This window comes from Mesoplodon densirostris, chromosome 4 (assembly GCF_025265405.1).
Source record: "Mesoplodon densirostris isolate mMesDen1 chromosome 4, mMesDen1 primary haplotype, whole genome shotgun sequence".
NCBI classification, from domain to species: Eukaryota; Metazoa; Chordata; class Mammalia; order Artiodactyla; family Ziphiidae; genus Mesoplodon; species Mesoplodon densirostris.
Window position 1 is genome coordinate 117,947,712 of NC_082664.1, and position 23,155 is coordinate 117,970,866.

At 40.3% G+C, this 23,155-nt stretch overlaps 1 protein-coding gene across 10 annotated transcripts in view; it reads right to left on the reverse strand.

The window, feature by feature from the left end:
• SCAPER (S-phase cyclin A associated protein in the ER) overlaps positions 1–15,638 on the reverse strand; it is a 498,644-nt gene extending 483,006 nt beyond the window's left edge. For 9 of the 10 annotated variants that reach the window (XM_060096953.1, XM_060096954.1, XM_060096951.1 and 6 more), the window contains exon 1: positions 15,182–15,381. The gene's annotated coding sequence lies outside the window, so the exon portion shown is untranslated. Of the gene's footprint in view, positions 1–15,181; positions 15,382–15,615 lie in introns of those variants that run through there. The other variant, XM_060096948.1, reaches the window with a different exon arrangement.
• Positions 15,639–23,155: the final 7,517 nt, after the last annotated feature.

Here is a 23,155-nt window from a genome sequence, read left to right on the forward strand (position 1 = left end):
AAAGGGACTTCTTTAAGCTGAAAAGAAATGGCACTAATTAATAAGAAAACTTACAGAAGGAAACATCACACTGGAAAAGGTAAATAAATAACAAAGGTAGTGGATCAATCACTCAGAAAGCAAGCATGAAAATTAAAAGATAAAAAGTAATAAAATCAACTATAACTGCAATTAGTTAAGAGATACACAAAATAAGATGTAAAATGTGTCATCAAAGTATAAAATGTTGGGGGTACTAAAAAGATAAACCTTTGGAACTTGTTCAAATTTAAGTTGCTACCAACCCAATACATAGTACTAATTACATAGTAAGTAGGATATTATATGTGAACTTCAGAGTAACAGCAACGAAAAAACTTATAGTAAATACACAAAAGAAAATGAGAAAGGAATCTAAACATAACTCTAAAGAAAACCACCAACACACAAGGGAAGAGAGAAAGAAAATAGCAACACAGAGGAACTACAATAACATCCAGTAAACAGCAACAAAATGTCAATAAGTACCCATCAATAATTACTTTAAATGTAAATGGACTAAATTCACAAATCCAAAGACACAGAGTGGCTGAAGGGATTTTTTTTAAAAACCTATTTAAATGCTGTCTACAAGAGACTCACTTCAGAAGAAAGAACACACACAGAGTGAATAAACTGGCTGTCACTTCCGGGGAAGATGGCGGAAGAGTAAGACGCGGAGATCACCTTCCTCCCCACAGATACACCAGAAATACAGCTACACGTGGAACAACTCCCACAGAACACCTACTGAACACTGGCAGAAGACCTCAGACCTCCCAAAAGGCAAGAAACTCCCCACGTAACTTGGTAGGGCAAAGCGGAGAGATTCCTGCACAGAGGATTGGTGCCAACCAGCACTCACCGGCCCGAGAGGCTTGTGTGATCACCCGCCGGGGCGGGCGGCGCTGGGAGCTGAGGCTTGGGCTTCAGTCGGAGCGCAGGGGGAGGACTGGGGCTGGTGGCGTGAACACAGCCTGAAGGGGCTAATGCGCCACAGCTAGCCGGGAGGGAGTCCGGGAAAAAGTCTGGACCTGCCGAAGAGGCAAGAGACTTTTTCTTCCCTCTTTGTTTTCTGGTGCGCAAGGAAAGGGGATTAAGAGCGCTGCTTAAAGGAACTCCAGAGACGGGCATGAACTGCAGCTGAAACCGCGGACGCCAGAGACGGGCATGGGATGCTGGGGCTGCTGCCACCGCCAGGAGGCCTGTGTGCAAGCGCAGGTCACTGTCCACGCCCTCCTTCCGGGGAGCCTGTGCAGCCCGTCACTGCTGGGGTCCCAGGATCCAGGGACGGCTTCCCTGGGAGAACGCACAGCATGCCTCGGGCTGGTGCAACGTCATGCTGGCCTCTGCCGCTGCAGGCTCGCCCTGCACTCTGTGCCACTCCTTCCCCTCGGGCCTCAGTGAGCCAGAGTCCCCGAAGCGGCTGCTCCTTTAAACCTGTCCTGTCAGCAAAGAACAGATGCCCTCCGGCGACCTACATGGAGAGGCGGGGCCAAATCCAAAGCTGATACCCGGGAGCTGTGAGAACAAAGAAGAGAAAGGGAAATCTCTCCCAGCAGCCTCAGAAGCAGCGAATTAAAGATCCACAATCAACTAGATGTACCCTGCATCTGTGGAATACATGAATAGACAACGAATCATCCCAAATTGAGGAGCCAGGAGTTAGTGCTGTGCCTCTGAGGTGGGAGAGCCAACTTCAGGACACTGGTCCACAAGAGACCTCCCAGCTCCACGTAATATCAAATGGCGAAAATCTTCAAGAGATCTCCATCTCAACACCAGCACCCAGCTTCACTCAATGACCAGCAAGCTACAGTGCTGGACACCCTATGCCAAACAACTAGCAAGACAGGAAAACAATGCCACCCATTAGCAGAGAGGCTGCCTAAAATCATAAAAAGTGCACAGACACCCCAAAACACACCACCAGACGTGGACCTGCCCACCAGAAAGACAAGATCCAGCCTCATCCACCAGAACACAGGCACTAGTCCCCTCCACCAGAAAGCCTACACAACCCACTGAACCAATCTTAGCCACTGGGGACAGACACCAAAAACAACGGGAACTACGAACCTGCAGCCTGCAAAAAAGGAGACCACAAACACAGTAAGATAAGCAAAAGGAGAAACAGAAAAACAAACAGCAGGAGAAGGAGCAAGATAAAAACCCACCAGACCTAACAAATGAAGAGGAAATAAGCAGTCTACCTGAAAAAGAATTCAGAATAATAATAAAGATGATCCAAAATCTTGGAAATAGAATAGACAAAATGCAAGAAACAGTTAACAAGGACCTAGAAGAAATAAAGATGAATCAAGCAATGACTAAAAACACAATAAATGAAATGAAAAATACTCTAGATGGGATCAATAGCAGAATAACTGAGGCAGAAGAACGGATAAGTGACGTGGAAGATAAAATAGTGGAAATAACTACTGCAGAGCAGAAGAAAAAAGAATGAAAAGAACTGAGAACAGTCTCAGAAGGCTCTGGGACAACATTAAATGCACCAATATTCGAATTATAGGGGTTCCAGAAGAAGAAGAGAAAAAGAAAGGGACTGAGAAAATATTTGAAGAGATTATAGTTGAAAACTTCCCTAATATGGGAAAGGAAATAGTTAGTCAAGTCCAAGAGGAACAGAGTCCCATACAGGATAAATCCAAGGAGAAATACGCCAAGACACATATTAATCAAACTGTCAAAAATTAAATACAAAGAAAACATATTAAGAGCAGGAAAGGAAAAACAACAAATAACACACAAGGGAATCCCCATAAGGTTAACAGCTGATCCTTCAGCAGAAACTCTGCAAGCCAGAAGGAACTGGCAGGACATATTTAAAGTGATGAAGGAGAAAAACCTGCAACCAAGATTACTCTACCCAGCAAGGATCTCATTCAGATTTGATGGAGAAATTAAAACCTTTACAGACAAGCAAAAGCTGAGAGAGTTCAGCACCACCAAACCAGCTTTACAACAAATGCTAAAGGAACTTCTCTAGGCATGAAACACTACAGAAGAAAAAGACCTACAATAATGAACCCAAAACATATAAGAAAATAGGAATAGGAACATACATATCGATAATTACCTTAAATGTAAATGGACTAACTGCTCCCACCAAAAGACACAGATTGGCTGAATGGATACAAAAACAAGACCCATATATATGCTGTCTACAAGAGACCAACTTCAGACCTAGGGACACATACAGACCAAGTAAGGGGATAGAAAAAGATATTCCATGCAAATGGAAACCAAAAGAAAGCTGGAGTAGCAATTCTCATATCAGACAAAATAGACTTTAAAATAAAGACTACTAGAAGAGACAAAGAAGGACACTACATAATGATCAAGGGATTGATCCAAGAAGAAGATATAACAATTGTAAATATTTATTCACCCAACATAGGAGCACCTCAATACATAAGGCAAATACTAACAGCCATAAAAGGGGAAGTCGACAGTAACACATTCATAGTAGGGGACTTTAACACCCCACTTTCACCAATGGACAGATCATCCAAAATGAAAATAAATAAGGAAACACAAGCTTTAAATGATACATTAAACAAGATGGACTTAATTGATATTTATAGGACATTCCATCCAAAAACAACAGAATACACATTTTTCTCAAGTGCTCATGGAACATTCTCCAGGAGAGATCATATCTCGGGTCACAAATCAAGCCTTAGTAAATTTAAGAAAATTGAATTTGAATCAAGTATCATTTCCGACCACAATGCTATGAGACTAAATATCAATTACAGGAAAAAATCTGTAAAAAATACAAACACATGGAGGCTAAACAATACACTACTTAATAACGAAGTGATCACAGAAGAAATCAAAGAGGAAATCAAAAAATACCTACAAACAAATGACAATGGAGACACGACGACCCAAAACCTATGGGATGCAGCAAAAGCAGTTCTAAGAGGGAAGTTTATAGCAATACAATCCCACCTTAAGAAACAGGAAACATCTCGAATAAACAACCTAACCTTGCACCTAAAGCTATGAGAGAAAGAAGAACAAAAAACCCCCAAAGTTAGCAGAAGGAAAGAAATCATAAAAATCAGATCAGAAATAAATGAAAAAGAAATGAAGGAAACGATAGCAAAGATCAATAAAACTAAAAGCTGGTTCTTTGAGAAGATAAACAAAATTGATAAACCATTAGCCAGACTCATCAAGAAAAAAAGGGAGAAGACTCAAATCAATAGAATTAGAAATGAAAAAGGAGAAGTAACAAGTGACACTGCAGAAATACAAAAGATCATGAGAGATTACTACAAGCAACTCTATGCCAATAAAATGGATAACCTGTAAGAAATGGACAAATCCTTAGAAATGCACAACCTGCCAAGACTGAATCAGGAAGAAATAGAAAATATGAACAGACCAATCACAAGCACTGAAATTGAAACTGTGATAAAAAATCTTCCAACAAACAAAAGCCCAGGACCAGATGGCTTCACAGGCGAATTCTATCAAACATTTAGAGAAGAGCTAACACCTATCCTTCTCAAACTCTTCCAAAATATAGCAGAGGGAAGAAAACTCCCAAACTCATTCTACGAGGCCACCATCACCTTGCTACCAAAACCAGACAAGGATGTCACAAAAAAAGAAAACTACAGGCCAATATCACTGATGAACATAGATGCAAAAATCCTCAGCAAAATACTAGCAAACAGTATCCAACAGCACATAAAAAGGATCATACACCATGATCAAGTGGGGTTTATCCCAGGAATGCAAGGATTCTTCAGTATACGCAAATCAATCAACATGACACACCATATTAACAAACTGAAGGAGAAAAACCATATGATCATCTCAATAGATGCAGAGAAAGCTTTCAACAAAATTCAACACCCATTTATGATAAAAACCCTGCAGAAAGTAGGCATAGAGGGAACTTTCCTCAACATAATAAAGGCCATATATGACAAACCCACAGCCAACATCGTCCTCAATGGTGAAAAACTGAAACCATTTCCACTAAGATCAGGAAAAGACAAGGCTGCCCACTCTCACCACTCTTATTCAACATAGTTTTGGAAGTTTTAGCCACAGCAATCAGAGAAGAAAAGGAAATAAAAGGAATCCAAATTGGAAAAGAAGAAGTAAAGCTGTCACTGTTTGCAGATGATGATACTATACATAGAGAATCCTAAAGATGCTACCAGAAAACTACTAGAGCTAATCAATGAATTTGGTAAAGTAGCAGGATACAAAATTAATGCACAGAAATCTCTGGCATTCCTATATACTAATGATGAAAAATCTGAAAGTGAAATCAAGAAAACACTCCCATTTACCACTGCAACAATAAGAATAAAGTATCTAGGAATAAACCTACCTAAGGAGACAAAAGACCTGTATGCAGAAAATTATAAGACACTGATGAAAGACATTAAAGATGATACAAATAGATGGAGAGATATACCATGTTCTTGGATTGGAAGAATCAACATTGTGAAAATGACTCTACTACCCAAAGCAATCTATAGATTCAATGCAATCCCTATCAAACTACCACTGGCATTTTTCACAGAACTAGAACAAAAAATTTCACAATTTGTATGGAAACACAAAAGACCCCGAATAGCCAAAGCAACCTTGAGAATGAAAAATGGAGCTGGAGGAATCAGGCTCCCTGACTTCAGACTATACTACAAAGCTACAGTAATCAAGACAGTATGGTACTGGCACAAAAACAGAAATACAGATCAATGGAACAGGATAGAAAGCCCAGAGATAAACCCACGCACATATGGTCACCTTATCTTTGATAAAGGAGGCAGGAATGTACAGTGGAGAAAGGACAGCCTCTTCAATAAGTGGTGCTGGGAAAACTGGACAGGGACATGTAAAAGTATGAGATTAGATCACTCCCTAACACCATACACAAAAGTAAGCTCAAAATGGATTAAAGACCTAAATGTAAGGCCAGACACTATCAAACTCTTAGAGGAAAACACAGGCAGAACACTCTATGACATAAATCACAGCAAGATCATTTTTGACCCACCTCCTAGAGAAATGGAAATAAAGACAAAAATAAACACATGGGACCTAATGAAACTTAAAAGCTTTTGCACAGCAAAGGAAACCATAAACATGATGAAAAGAGAACCCTCAGAATGGGAGAAAATATTTGCAAATGAAGCAACTGAAAAAGGCTTAATCTCCAAAATACACATGTGGCTCAATATCAGAAAACCAAACAACCCAATCCGAAAATGGGCAGAAGACCTAAACAGACATTTCTCCAAAGAAGATATGAAGATTGCCAACAAACACATGAGAGGATGCTCAACATCTTTAATCATTAGAGCAATGCAAATCAAAACTACAATGAGATATCATCTCACACCAGTCAGAATGGCCATCATCAAAAAATCTAGAAACAATAATGCTGGAGAGGGTGTGGAAAAAAGGGAACACTCTTGCACTGCTGGTGGGAATGTGAATTGGTACAGCCACTATGGAGAACAGTATGGATGTTCCTTAAAAAACTACAAATAGAATTACCATATGATCCAGCAATCCCACTACTGGGCATATACCCTGAGAAAACCATAATTCAAAAAGAGACATGTACCAAAATGTTCATAGCAGCCCTATTTACAATAGCCCGGAGATGGAAACAACCTAAGTGTCCATCATCAGATGAATGGATAAAGAAGATGTGGCACATATACAGAATGGAATATTACTCAGCCATAAAAAGAAACGAAATTGAGCTATTTGTAATGAGGTGGATGGACCTAGAGTCTGTCATACAGAGTGAAGTAAGTCAGAAAGAGAAAGACAAATACTGTATGCTGACACATATATATGGAATTCAAGGGGAAAAATGTCATGAAGAACATAGGGGTAAGACAGGAATAAAGACACAGACCTACTAGAGAATGGACTTGAGGACACGGGGAGGGTGAAGGGTAAGCTGTGACAAAGCGAAAGAGAGACATGGACATATATACACTACCAAACGTAAGGTAGATAGCTAGTGGGAAGGAGCCGCATAGCACAGGGAGATCAGCTCGGTGCTTTGTGACCCCCTGGAGGGGTAGGATAGGGAGGGTGGGAGGGAGACGCAAGAGGGAGGGGATATGGGAACATATGTGTATGTATAACTGATTCATTTTGTTATAAAGCAGAAACTAACACACACAAAATAAGAACACACACAGACTGAAAGTAAAAGGATGGAAAAAGATATTCCATGGAAATAGAAATGAAAAGAAAGCTGGAATAGCTATACTCATAACAGACAAACTTTAAAACAAAGATGGTATTAAAAGACAAAGACATTATATAAGGATGAAGGGGTCAATCCAGCAAGACAGTATAACATTTCTAAATGTACATTCACCTAACAGGGGAAAACCAAAATATATCAGGCAAATATTAACAGACTTAAAGGGAGAAATGGAAAGCAATACAATAATAGTAGGGGAATTTAACACCCCACTTACATCAATAGATAGATCATCCAGACAGAAAATCAATAAGGAAACATCAGATTTAAACAACAAATTATACTAAGTAGATTTAATAGATTAAAATAGAGTACATTCCATCAAAAGCAACTGATTACACATTCTTATCAAGTGCACATGGAACATTCTCCAGGACAGATCACATGTTAGGTCATAAAACAAATCTCAATAAAGTCAAGAAGACTGAAATCATGTCAAGTATCTTCTGCAACCAAATAGTATGAAACTAGAAATCAATCGCAAGGGAAAAAAATGGGAAAACCCACAGAAGCATGGACAGTAAAACAACATGTTACTTAACAACCAATGGGTCACTGAAGAAATCAAAGGAGAATTTAATACCCAGAGACAAATGAAAACAGAAATGTGATATACCTAATTCAGTGGGATGAAGCAAAAGCAGTTCTAAGAGGAAAGTTCATAGCAATACAGGCCTACCTTAAGGAACAAGAAAAATCCCAAATAAACAATCTAACCTAACACCTAAAGAAACTAGAAAAAGAAGAACAAATGAAGCCCCAAATTAGTAGAAGGAAATAATAAAGATAGGAAGGAAACAAATAAAATAGAAATTAAAACAAAAAAACAGAAAAGATCAATGAAGCTAAGTACTGGTTCTTTGAAAAGATAAGCAAATTCAACAAACTTTTAGCTAGACTAACCAAGAAAAAAAGGAGGAGGACTCAAATTAAATCATAAATGAAAGAGGAGATGTTAAAATTGATATCTCAGAAATACAAAGGATCAAAAGAGACTACTATAAATAATCATACACCAACAAATTTGACAACCTAGAAGAAATGGATCAATTCCCAGAAATATATAATCTTTCAAGACAATCATGAAAAAGTAGAAAATCTGAATAGACAGATTTCTAGTAAGGAGTCTGACACAGAAATAAAAAACCTTCCAACAAACAAAAGTCCGTGACCAAATGGCACCACTGGTGAATTCTACAAAACAGTCAAAGAAGATTTAACACCTATCCTTTTCAAACTCTTCCAAAACACTGAGGAGGAGGAAAACCTTCTAAACACATTTTACAAAGCCAGCATTACCTTGATACTAAAACCAGACAAGGACGTGACCAAAAAAACAAAAAAAAAATTTACAGGTCAATATTTTTCATAAACACAGATAAAAGAATCCTGAACAAAACATTAGCAAATGGTGTCCAACAATACAGTAAAAGGATCATACACCAAATACACCACAATCAAGTGGGATTTATTCCATGGTGGCAAGGATGGTTCAAAATTCACAAATCAATAAATGTGATACATCACAATAACAAAAGGAAGGATAAATATCACATGATCATTTTGATAGATGCAGAAAAGCATTTGACAAAAGTCCACATCCCCTTATAATAAAAACTCTCTACAAAATGGGTACAGAGCAAATATACCTCAACATAATAAAGGCTACATACAACAAACCCACAGCTAACATACTGAACAGTGAAAAGCTGAAATCTTTTCATCTAAGAACAGGAACAAGACAAGAATGCCCACCTTCACCACTCTTATTCAACATGGTATTGGAAATCCTAGCCACAGCAATTAGGCAAGAAAAAGAAACAAAAGGCATCCAAAATGGAAAGGAAGAAGTAAAACTGTCTCTATTTATAGATGGTATGATACTATACCCAGAAAACCCTGAAGACTCCACCAAAAACTGTTAAGACCAATAAATGAATTCAGTAAAGTTGAAGGATACAAAATCAATACACAGAAATCTGTGGTATTTCTACACAATAATAAACTATCAGAAAGAGAAATTAAGAAAACATTCCCATTTATAACTGCATCAAAAAGAATAAAATACCTAGGAATAAAGTTAACCAAGAAGATGAAAGACCTGTAAACTGAAATAAGACACTGGTGAAAGAAAATGAAAAAGACACAAATAAATGGAAAGATGCTCCATGCTCATGGATTGGAAGAATTAATATTGTTAAAATGTCCACACGACCCAATGTGATCTACAGATTCAATGCAATCCCTATCAAAATTCGAATGGCAAAATTTACAGAATTAAAACAAACAATTCCAAAATTTGTATGGAACCACCAACAATCCTGAATAGCCAAAACAATCCTGAGAAAGAAGAAGAAAGCTAGAGGTATCATGCTTCCTGATTTCAAACTATACTACAAAGCTACAGCAATCAGAACAGTGTGGTATTGCCACAGAAACAGAGACATAGATCAGTGGAACAGAATTCACAGTCCAGAAATAAACCCACTCATATATGGACAATTAATTTACATCAAAGGAGCAAAGGATTGTCTCTTCAATAAATGGTGGTTGGGAAACTGGACAGTCACACACAAGAAAATGAAACTAGGGCCTCCCTGGTGGCGCAAGTGGTTGAGAGTCCGCCTGCCGATGCAGGGGATACGGGTTCGTGCCCCGGTCTGGGAGGATCCCATATGCCGCGGAGCGGCTGGGCCCGTGAGCCATAGCCGCTGAGCCTGCGCGTCCGGAGCCTGCGCGTCCGGAGCCTGTGCTCCGCAACGGGGGAGGCCACAACAGTGAGAGGCCCGCATACCGCAAAAAAAAAAAAAAAAAAGAAAAAAAAAGAAAATGAAACTAGACCACCATCTTACACCATACACAAAAATTAGCTCCAAATAGATTAAAGGCTTGAATGTAAGATCTGAAACCATAAAACTCTTAGAAGAAAACATAGGCAGTAACCTCACTGATCAGTCTTTAGATGTTTTTCTGGATCTGACTCCAAAGGCAAGAAAAACAAAAGCAAAAATAAACAAATGGGACTACATCAAACTGAAAAGTTTATGCACAGCAAAGGAAACCATCAATAAAACAAAAAGGCAACCTACCAAATGGGAGAAGATATTTGGAAATAATATATCTGATAAGGGGTTAATATCCAAAACATATAAAGAACTCACACAACTCAACAACAACAACAGAAAAAGCTCAATTTAAAAATGGGCAAAGGATCTGAATAGACATTTTTCCAGAAAAGAAATACAGATAGCCAACAGGCACATGAAAAAAAATGTCCAACATCACTAATTATCAGGGAAATGCAAATCAAAACCACAATGAGATATCCCCTCATGCCTGTTAGAATGGCCATTACCAAAAAAAGCAAGAAATAACAAATGTTGGAGAGGATGCCGAGAAAAGAGAACTCTTATACACTATTGGTGGGACTGTAAATTGGTGCAGCCACTACAGAAAACACTATGGAGATTCCTCAAAAAATTAAGAATAAAACTATCATTTGATCCAGCTATTCCACCTCCAGGTATTTATTGGGAGTACAGGAAAACACTATTTTAAAAAGATACATGCACCTCTACATTCATTGCAGCATTATTCACAATAGCCAAGGTAAGGAAACCACCTAAGTCTCCATCGATGGATGAATGGATAAAGAAGATGCGATACACATATAAAATGGAATACTATTCAGTAACAGAAAAGAATGAAATCCTACCATTCTCCACAACATGGATGGACCATGAAGGTATTATGATAGGTGAAATATGTTAGAAAAAGAAAGAGAAAAAACTGTATGATTTCACTCATATGTGGAATGAAAAAAACCCCAAACAAACAAATAAACAAAATAAACAATGACGAACTCACAGATACAGAGAACAACTTAGTAGTTACCAGAGGGGTAGGGGATTGGTGGGGGGTGGGGGGGAAGTGGACGAAGGAGGGGGCAACTACATGGTGATAGATGGTAACTAGAATTGTGGTGGTGGTCACTTCATAGTGTATACAGATGGTAACTTATAATGCTGTACACCTGAAACTTATATTTTAAAAAAAGGAATAAGGTGCTGATACATGCTACAACATAGATGAATCTTGTAAATGTTATGTTAAATGGAAAAAGTCAGACACAAAAATCTGCATACTGCATGATTCTATTTGCCAAAATAAGCAAATTCATAGAGAAAGAAAGTAGATTAGTAGTTGCCTGGGGCAGAGGTAGGGAGTAGGATGGAAAAGTGGGGAGGGAAGCCAGGAATAGGGAATGAATGCTAATAGTTATGGGGCTTCATAGTGGGATACTGAAATGTTCTAAAATTGATTGTGGTGATGGTTGCACAATTCCATGAATACACTAAAAACCACTGAAGTGTACACTTTAATGATTGAATTTAATGGTATGTTAAATATCTCAATAAAGCTGTTTTCTAAAAATAGAACTTACAATTTCCAAAATTTCAATCAGTTACTAGTTTCATGATATTTGCCATAACTACCACCCATACTATTATCTACAAAACCTTTTTCTATAAAAAGAACTACATTTTACTTAAATTTTAAAAGAAAATTTATAACACTAACCTAAATGAAAAATCAGCTAATATAAAAAAATGGATATGGCAATATATTGGCAGTGCTACTCAAATTAAATTTGAGAACCCAGGCTATGGCAAAACAACGGCCACACAGAAAATAGAGCACAAAAAACAAAACAAGTCAGTAAACAGGGAATGAACACTAGGACTAACTGGCCCCAACGTTTCTGAACAAGCTGCTGCCTGTGATGAACTGAGGTCTCACTTGTCCTACCCTGCCCTGCAGTCCCAGAATGTAGAGACACCTGAGAGTCCTAGAGATAAAAATGTGAAGACTGGCTCAAGTGCCAGGAAAGGCTTCTCTCTTCTCTGAGTTCGGTCACCAGGCTCTGAAAAGGCAAGAATCAAATGGCAGGCCCAAAATAGTTAGAAGCCTGTTAGTAGCACTATTCTAAAAATTATAGGCCCAATTAACTGAAGTCAGGACAGTACATCTATGAATTGTCTCATGTTTGTCAATAAATTCTAGAAAAATCTGGATTTCAATCAGTTCCTCTCCAATATTCATAGAATCTATCACCCATGTTTTTGCTTTTTCTGAAATATAAGAAAATCTTAGTATTTACCTTTCTGAGACTGGTACTTAAACAATGCTGATGCCCGCATACTCCAAAACTATCAGTAATTTTTCACGTGTTTCCTAATGGAAAGTAAGTGTATTACAGTAAAATAAGTAGTATTTTAAAGGGCAACACAGACATTTTATAAGTCCAAGTTATTTAATGAGGTTTTCAATTCTGATCACACCTATATTTACTACCATGAAAACATCAAGTAAAAGGCATTTATTTTCTCCCATGAACCTGGCATGCTTCTTTGAAAATATCAAAATTACTTCTCTTTTCAATAGTATATTAAAAGCTGGCTTGACACATACAGAAATCTTTACAAATGAAATATGATATCTGAGATTTGCTTCAAAACAATGGGGAGTTATAGCTTTTATGGGACAAGACTGTCCATGCATAGGTAATTACTGAAATAAATTGGTATACAGAAATTAATTTTTCTATTCTCTCCACTTCACACGTTTTCAAAATATATAATAAACTTAGTGCTTTAAGAAGTTATGGGACTTCCCTGGTGGCGCAGTGGTTAAGAATCCACCTGCCAATGCAGGGGACACGGGTTCCAGCCCTGGTCCGGGAAGATTCCACATGCTGAGGAGCAACTAAGTCCGTGCGCCACAACTACTGAGCCTGCACTCTAGAGCCCATGAGCCACAACTACTGAGCCCACATGCCACAACTACTGAAGCCCGGGCACCTAGAGCCCATGCTCCGCAACAAGAGAAGCCATCGCAAGGAGAGGCACCGCAACAAAGAGTAGCCTCCACTCACTGCAACTAGAGAAAGCCCATGCACAGCAACGAAGACCCAGTGCAGCCACAAATAAATAAACATATTTTTTTAAGTTATCATTAAAAAGTAGTAATTATTTTAGCAAAGCTTCATGAAATCTTTAGTGTTTCATGTCACAGAGGGGAAAGTCTGCCTATAAATCATTTCCTTCTAATATTCTTTTAAGGTTGTCTCCACCAATGGACTGTAGATCTTTTGTTTATATTCCATAAGACTTACTGCCAAAGCCAAACACGTTTGTGAAAAAGGTTACATCCCAGCATAAAACTGGAAACAGATTTCTATTAGTGACTTATTTTGTTATACATGCCATCTGCCGTTTTCACTTCTACAATTTCAGAAATGCCAATTTCACAACAGATATTAGATTGCACCATTAAAGAAAATTCTATTTAACTTCCCACTAAATACCACCATCACTTTCTAAGTGTTTAAAGAATGTTCCCATGTGATTCCCAAAGAATTTTTGCTTCTCCTTTAAACTAGGTTGGGTTGTGGTTGGGTATGAAGGTGAAAGAAAAGACAGAATCTCAAGCCCCTTAATCTTATCCTTAAAACATTAAAGTGGTTAAATGAAGGAATTAATAAAGTCAATATCAAATCAAAATTTTAGTGATTCTTAAATATCTATGAAGTTGCAAGGACAAATATTTTTGAAGTCTATATTTAAAACACTAGATCCTTTGGAGACCAATCAACAAATTATTCATAACTGCATTTATATAGCAACACTGATTATGCTTCCATGCATAATCCACCAGGTAGATTGACCTAAACCACCAGGGTTTAGAGAATTTTAGAGAATAAAGAATGGCAGCTCAGTGAAGTGGAGAGAAAGAAGGAAAGGAGCATTTGCTGAGTGCTTACTATGGGCCAGGAGCAGTTCTAAACGCTTTACAGACACCTCATTTACTTGCTATCAACAAATTTATGAGGTGGATAATCATATCCATATTTTATAGATGAGGAAACCAAGACTCAGAAAAATTAATCTGTCCAAGGACAAGTAGGAGAGCTGGGATTCAAACTCAGTTTGAAGTTTGCCTTCAAGGCCATCATACCACAATTCCACCCACAAAGACACCTTTCCAAATCATATTAAAAATTCTTTAAATATTAATTCTTTAGTGGATATTATTCAGATCATTTAAATATGCAGCATAAATCAATCTACACCACTACATTTTGAGGAAAAGTCATAGTTACCTGGAAAAAAAAATACAAGGGCCAGAACATCAATATAAACCAGACAGGGACACTGGTCAGAATACCAGCCTCAGGTCTGAAAACTTAATTCTAGATGAACCATTCACCAGTGGGTGATCTGGAGCAAGTAATGACCTCAGTTTCCCCACTGGTAAAATGGACATAACGCTTATTCCATCCTTCCACCTCGGATTGTTTATGAGAATGAAATTAATGTTGGTGAAATCAATATGTAAACTGTAACAAACTAAAATACACATAAGGAACTACTATCTATTCAGTAAGATGACTATACTGAACAGCTATTTTCATGTTACAATAACTTAGCACAAACAGAATGAGGAATACAGTTCACCAACGACAGGAAGCTGCTCTCAGGCGGGCGGGCCCCACCTCAGCGAGAGCCACTTGACAGCAGCAGGTGCTTGGAGGACCAGTTTTCTGCCTGCTTTCAAACAATCCCGTCCCTCACTGGTAGGGGAGGGTAGGCGGGAATAGAGTGCTGGGAAGGGAGCACTAAAACAGGCAGAAGGCTGGGTTCTACTACACCCAGGTGCCAAGCCCTGGTTAAACTCTTTACCCCTCCAGGCCTCAGTTCACGCATTTGTAAGATGGGGAAACCTTTCCCGCCCTGCTTCCCGGGCAGAGCTAATACCCGAGTCACTGTGCAGGGAAAGCGTGGTAAACCCCGCTGAGAATGAGATGATGACGATCACCTGTCAAATGAAAGGCTGGGAGGGCGGCTCCTCCGCTAGCCCTTCGCAGTGTAGATATTCCAGAAGCCTCGGACCGGGCCGCCCCTCTAGGGAGTAACGCAGCGCCCCTGTCCACCTCTCGGCCCGCCGGGGCGCGCAGTCCCCTGTCGCTCACACCCCGAGCTGAGTCCACAGGTCAGGCCTAGAGCCTGCCAACCCCCGCCCCCAGGCCTCCTCAGAGGACCCCAGGGCCCTCCCGAGTAGCCGCGGCTCCCCTCCCCCAGCAGTGTTCCCTGCCCTTCTCCGCTCCCACTCCCAGGTGAGGGGAGGGGGTGAAAGGGCTTACCCCGCCGCCATTTTGTCCCCTTGGCCCCCTCTAAGCATTCAGCCGACCCGCACCCCAGCCCAGGCCCGCCCAGCTCTGTGCAACGCGCGCGCCCCTCGCGGACACTCACCCCTGACCGCCCTGCGCAGTTCGGGGCGGCTCCGAGCGTCCCGCCGGGAAAGGGGCGGGGCGGGGGCGGGGCGGTTGCAGAGGGGCGGGGCGGCTGGCTGCTGCACCACGTGACTTCCAGCTGCTGCCGCGCCTCTCCCCGCTCCACTCTCCGGCAGTCCGCGCGCAAGCGCAGCCCGATTCCCGCCGATGGGCCGCCGAAGCGGGAGGCAGGTCGTGGGCGCGCTTCGTGGCCCGGGCGCGGCTGCTTGTAGGTGGCTGTTCCCCCCCCAGGCTGCGATTGCACGCGCTTTGGGCCACACGGTTCTCTCTCTGTCTCTCGGAATCAGCCCCTTCACCCTGCCTCCCTTATCACCACAGTCTGTCCCATAGATAAAGGACCTAGAAGTCCGCCTCAAAAATCTGTGACTCTGAAAGCGCTTCAGAAAAGCAGCGGCCCTAAGCTGAACACAGTTTATTCTCTGCCGCAAAGCTTTATTCAGCTTCTCTTGTGCGCCAGGCTTGAAAGTCTCAAAGTACAAAGACCTAACAATTTAACGATGTTAAATTAGAGCTCTGAACAACGCAGACCATAATTATCACATGAATATTCCCCCATCACTTTTCATACAGCTGAGAAACTCAAGCTCTTTACCTGTCCCTCTCCTTTGCTTCCCACAATAAGCAGCAAGTTATGGAATCCAATGGAGTCTACTTCACAACTAGACTGTAAGTACTGTGAGGGCAGGAACCATATTGTTGGCTGTTCTGGCTCCTCTTCCCTCCTGCCTTCTTAGAAAACTTGCTCTTTCATTCATTTATTTAACAAGTGTTTTTTGAGTGCCTACTATATGTCAGATGCTATTCTAGATTCTTGGACTTAATAAATAAACAAAAGAGAAAGAAATCCGTGTCTTCCTGGAGCAAGGTAGAAACAGACAATAAATAGTGAACATAATAAAGTTCCATGATAATGAGATGATAAGCACTACAGTAAACAAAATGAGTAGGATAAGGAGGCAACATAATGTGATTTCCTGAAAGGTGGTCAGGGCGTTATTCCTCTTATCAATAGTCCCCTTTCTCCTCTCCCTTTCATTTCCATAAGCATTTAAATAACCTCTCCCATCTTGAAACCTCCCACCCAACCCACCAAACCCCACTTCAACCTCTGCTTTCTTTCTTCTGTTTACAGATCTGCCGTTCACAGATACATCTCTCTGACTACCTACACAAGGATGTCTCCAATTGCTCAACTACTACTCATGTCTAAAAACTCATGTCAGGCACTTCCCTGGTGGTCCAGTGATTAAGAATCCGCTTGCCAATGCAGGGGACACGGGTTCAATCCCTGGTCTGGGAGGATCCAACATGCCATGGAGCAACTAATCCTGTGTGCCACAACTACTGAGCCCACATGCTGCAACTATTGAAGCCCGTGCACCTAGAGCCCATGCTCCACAACAAGAGAAGCCACCACAGTGAGAAGCCTGCTCACCACAACAAAGAGTAGTGTCCGCTCTCTGCAACTAGAGAAAGCCCGCATGCAGCAATGAAGACCTAGTGCAGCCATAAATAAATAAATAAATACTCATGTTACTGCCCTCCGGTTTCTGCCCCACCACCTTATGAAAACCACTCTTTTCAAAGTCACTAGGGATCTCCCTACTGCAGATCCTATGGGCGTTATCATCATGACCTAACTTAATTGCTCTGAATCAGTTGACACTCCTTACATCTGGAAACACTCTTTCCTTGCCTTCCACTTTTACTCTCTTGATCTCACTTCTCCATCTCTAAGCACTCCCTCTCCACCTCTTTTGAAGTCTCCTGTTATTTCTCTCACCCCTTAAATGTTGGTATCCCTCAGGGATAGGTGTAGGCCCTCTCTTTTCCAGCTGGACACACTCTCTCTGGTGATTGCTTCTTTTTAAATTCAGTTAGTATCTTCATCCCCTATATTTCCCAATATATATCTCCAGCCCTGATTTCTGCTTTGAGCTCCAGAGCCACATGGTTAACTACCTGGTCATCTCCACTTGAACCTCTCAAAATCAAGAAGACAAAAACAAAAACCACTCATCTTTCTTATATACATACAAAACAGCTTGAGATATTTTACTTATTACACAGTTCACTCAAAGTGTTCAATTCAATGGTTTTTAGTACCTTCACAGAGTTGTGCAACCGTCACTATAATCAATTTTAGGACATTTTCATCACCCCAAAAATGAACCCCATACTCATTAAAAGTCACTTGCCCACTTCCCCTCAGCCATAAGCAACCACTAATCTACTTTTTCCATATATAGATTTGCCTATTCTGGACATTCTATGCAAAAGGAATCATGCAATATGTGGTATTTTGTGACTGGCTTCTTTCACTTAGCATGTTTTTCAAGCTACAACCACATTATAACATGTATCAATACTTCAATCCTTTTGTGGCTGAATAATATTCCATTGTATGGATATACCTCATTATTTATCTATTCATCAGTTGATGGACATTTAGGTTACCTCCATTTTGGGGGTATTATGAGTAGTGCTGCTATGAACATTTGTGTACAAGTTCTGTGTGGACATATGTTTTCATTTCTCTTGGATAAATACCTAGGAGTGGAATTGCTGGGTCATATGGTAACTCTGTGTTTAACGTTTTGGAAAACTGCCAGACTATTTATAAAGCCAGCTGTATCATTCTACATTCCCACCAGCAGTATACGAGGTTTCCAATTTCTTGATATCCTCTCCAACACTTGAATTGCCTGTCTTTTTTATTACAGCCAACCTAGTAGGTGTGAAGTGGTATTTCACTGTGATTGTGATTTGTATTTCCCTAATGACTAATGATGTTCAGCACCTTTTCATGTGCTTATTGGCCATTTGTGCACGTCTGTAGAGAAATGTCTATTCAAATCCTTTGCCTATTTTTAAATTGGGTTACCACTCATAATTTTTTGCACAAAATCTGTTCCTATTGTTCTGACAAATACTGTGGTGCCCCTCCATGAAAATGCCCCTTCTTCAGCCCCACTGGTGGCAGGCTTGACCATGTGACTTGCTTTGGCCAATAAAATTTGAGAAGAAGGATCAACTCCAAGCAGAAGCTTTAAGCACCAGCTGGTGGGTTCACCATATTTCCTTTTTGTATGCCACAAGACTAGCAATCTGTTTCAGAGAGAAATTGTTCCATCAGCCTGGGTTCCAGAGTGAAGATGACATGGAACAAAACCACAGCTGATCCCCAAAGGACTTGTAGCATTTTTCTTTGTAAGCCACTCAGATGTGTGTGGACATTTGTTACTGCAGCATAACCTAGCCTGTGCTAAAGGATACACCTGTCCTATGTGCTGTGTGAGTGCCTCTACTATCCCTCCAGCCTTCTTGACATGGCCTACCAGGCCATGAAGATCAGGCCTGTTAACCTCTCCAGGCTCATTTCCAGGCCATTCCCTCAACTACCCTATACTCTAGACAAAATAAAATATGTTGAGACCCTGGAATTCACTTCTTCCTCTCTTTCTCTCCCCATCCTGGACCTTTGTCCAATTTGTTCCTTACTACTGGAATAACAGTAATATCTATCTTTCCCTGAGTATTTTCTATGTGCAAGACAATATCTATATATGGTCTCATTTTGTCTGACAGCAACCCTGAGAATTAGGTAATCTATCCCACTTTACAAATCAACAAAGTCCCTAGACTTACTTTTCCTAGAGCAAACAGCTAGAAAGGGACAGAGACAGGATTTGAACCCGGGTCTGTTTGACTCCAAAGCTCCTCTTATAATCATTATGCTATAAAAATAGATAGAGTTATTTATCTTTTATTGAGCATTTACCATGTGGCAGGCATTACACTGAAGCACTTTGCATGGACTAAATTTAATCCATGTAAAGAAATCACATACAATAAAAGTATAGAATTGTGGTATCCCATAGCAGGTAAGACTCTGACTTTGGGGTCAGATCATGTAATTGTGTGACCTTGAAAAAATTACCAAAGTCTCTAAACTTCATTTTCCTCATCTGTAAAATGTAGCAGTAAGATGTACCTCAATGGGTTTTTTTGAGTATTAAATGAATCAATTTTTAGAAAGCACTTAGAATAGCTTAGCCTATAGTTAGAGCTCAAATTATATCAGTTATAGTGTTTATTTTCTCATCTAGCCTCGCAACAAATATTTATGAGGTAGGTACTATTATGTAACTGTCCCCTTTCCTTCAGCTGCCCTTGTCTTTTCCCACCTCTTGACTTCTGACACACTACTTCCTCCAGAATGCTCCTGCTCTTCTTTGCCACCTGGCAGACTCCCACTCACCTCTGGGACCTCAGATATCCTTTCCTGCACTGCTGCAGCAAGCTTGGTTGCTCTCTCCACTGGGCTTCCAAAGCACTTTGCTCAAAGTCTGATAGTTAGATCCCCTTGAAAACTAGGAACAAGAACCCAGTAAAAAGTAGAGTTTACTGTAAGACTGGAATTGAAATGCGGAGGCCTTCGAAACCAGTCTCTCTTGCTTCTCTCAGGTGGATTCCCTGGCTTCTCTGCTTCTTTCTGCTTTTGGCAATAGGAGAGGAGAAGCCAAGAGATTTCCCCTCACTTACTCTCCCTCAGGCATCATCTCCAATGGTTAATGCATCTGCTCCATGGATCCAGCTCCAACTGAAAACCTCTTGCCATGGCTCTAGATTCTGCCTGACAGCCTTGGCTTTGAGGTTCTGATAACATCACATCTTTCTATTGTTCACCAGCAGATTAATTTGCTCACCTGTTTGACTTGAATGCTGTTATCACCTCCAACGAGTGGAAAATAAAATTCTAGTAATCCATGGCAGACAACAGTACTGTAATTGCTTAGATTAGTATCTGTGGTTGCTTGAAATAAAGTGTCAGATGAAGGTAAGGAAATTAGAAAATTTGGAGCTACTGTAATGATAATTACAAGGACTACAGAGTAGGCTGACCAGCATTAGGCAGCTTAGAGAACAAAAATGTTAAATTCAGGACGTTAAACTCTCAGCTCAAGGTGTGATCAGAGAAGCAAAAAGCTTGTACAGTGTGGCAGAGAATCTCTTATTTCTTATGACTTAAGGACAGACCATGGCTGAGGATCAGAACCAAATTTATTTGTCCAAGTTGCTAGAATATAATGATATTGAACTCACAGCCTTTCTAAGTCACTGCCTTAAAGTTAGGACATCTGTTGGAAATTAGCAGGGCCTTGTGACTTAGGATGGGGACATTTGAGGTGACTTCCAACTAGCGCCCTAAATATCCCTGTGCCCCCTCTCCTTTATAAGGAAACTGACCTTTCCTTGTTTAAAGATTCTACATGCAGCAGTTGCCTTGCAAAGAGATATCTAGTCTCCCTCAAATCCTAGCCCCACCCCGCCACCATTACCTCCAAACCCAATTCTAAAGTTAAATCCAGGGACTTCCCTGGTGGTCCAGTGGTTAAGACTTCACCTTCCAATGCAGGGAGCATGGGTTCAATCCCTGGTCAGGGAGCTAAGATCCCACATGCCTCCTGGCCAAAAACGCAAAACAGAAGCAATATTGTAACAAATTCAATAAAGACTTTAAAAATGGTCCACATAAAAAAAATCTTTAATAAAAAAATTAATAAATAAAAAATAAACTTAAATCCAGGGACCCAGGAGAGAATTGTAAGGTATATTCCAGAAAATAAATAAATAAATAAACTCATACACCCAAACAATTACGATGTCTTTTATATTTACATTACCAATAACCTGGAAAACTATACCCGAGTAGATTCTACAGGTATTATATGAGAAAAGATAGAATAAAATGATGAGTCAGGTTAAATTTAAACACAGGTATCCTTCTGCTTTTAATGTGCTAAACTGAGCCTTTCTAACAGCTTGCCTGATTTGGTTGACTGAAACTAAGATTCAGTAGTGGCCTACATTCAATGAAGCTGAGATGCCAGAACTTCACTCACATAATGTGGAGAAAGAAATGTAAAGAGTCTTGTACAAAAAGGTCAAGCCACAGTGTCACATATGAAAGAGTCAAGGTGATGGGAATATTAGAGTGAATGTGTTATGTGTAACCTGCTCACCCTCCTCCTGACTATGCTTCCTGGAAGGGCACAGAGGGCACTAACGCACTGAGAAAACATTAGTGAGAGAAACATGGGCATTCTTGAAAGCCCTGCAATGCCCTCAGGGGTCTGTGGGGGTACCAGCTTGATGACAGGGCCCCTAGGGATGAAATAGATGGGTAACCTACTAAAGTATTACTTGATAGACACAACTGGGAAAACTAAAGTTCTAGCACACAGAAACTCGACTTGAGTAGCCACAAAAGGAAGTCATAGCCTCTCATTTAGTTCCCAGTTACGGCACATACCCAGGGCCCAGTGATTGAAGGAGAAACTGGGTTCTCTTGAGGAAGGACACTGCGACCTTGTCACAACTGTATACCATAAATATTTCTCCAAGCCTTTCCCAAAAGGACCTGTGGCTATTAATAGAATGAGCATGCACTGAGGGAAGGGACATACCCAGACTTTGAAGGATTATTAGACACTGATCTGAATTTATGCTAATCCTTGGGGGCCCCCGGATAGATTGAGGGCTTTGGGTAATCAGATAATAAATTAAATTTATATCCAAGTCCATCACACAGAGGGCTCAGTGGGTTCTGTAGACCCATGCTGAGGTAATTTCACCAGGTCCTAAATGTGTATTTGGACTAGACATACTTGGCAACTGGCAGATCTCCTGCACTAGCTCCCTGAAACATGCAGAGGGGACTATTTTGGTAGGCAGAGCCAAGTAGCCCCTGGAACTGCCCTTCCCTAACAAAATGGTAAGCCAAAAGCAATACCACAGACCTGTGGGAACTGCAGGGATTGGTGCCACCATCTAAGATTTGATAGATGCGTAAGTGATGACTCTCTTCTCACCTCTGTTTAATTCCTGTGTTTGACAGTGGCAAAACTAGACAGTGATTGGGATTATTCAAGCTTCCACTCAGGAGATCTCTAACCATTGTTAATAGATAAATATAAATACATGATTGTTCACAAATACATTCTTAGTACCTAGAACAGTGTTGAATGTGTGATAGGTGCCTCAATAAATATTTGCCAAATGAAAAAAAAAATACTAGACAGTGTCTTCACTTGAAGCTTCTGATCCAGATATGGCATTTTTGCTGGGACAAATCAACATAATCCTGCCCACATAGCATGCAGTTGTTGATCTGGCAAATCATTTTTCCGTCAAAGCAATTAGCAAAGAAAATCAGAAGCAACAAATTTTCATATGTCAGGAACAGTGACTGACCTTTACAGTTTTACTTCAGGGCCATGTCAGTTCTCAAGTTCTGTCACAGTATAGTCCACAAGGACCTTGATCATCTGGACATCCCATAAAACATCACTCTGATCCACTACATTGATAATATCATGTTGATTAGCTTGGTGAACAGGAACTAGCAAATATTCTTAGTATGAATGCCAGAGACACAAAAATTCCATGAAAGGAATATTGCAATATCCCTGTATAGCAGTGGTTCTCAACCAGAG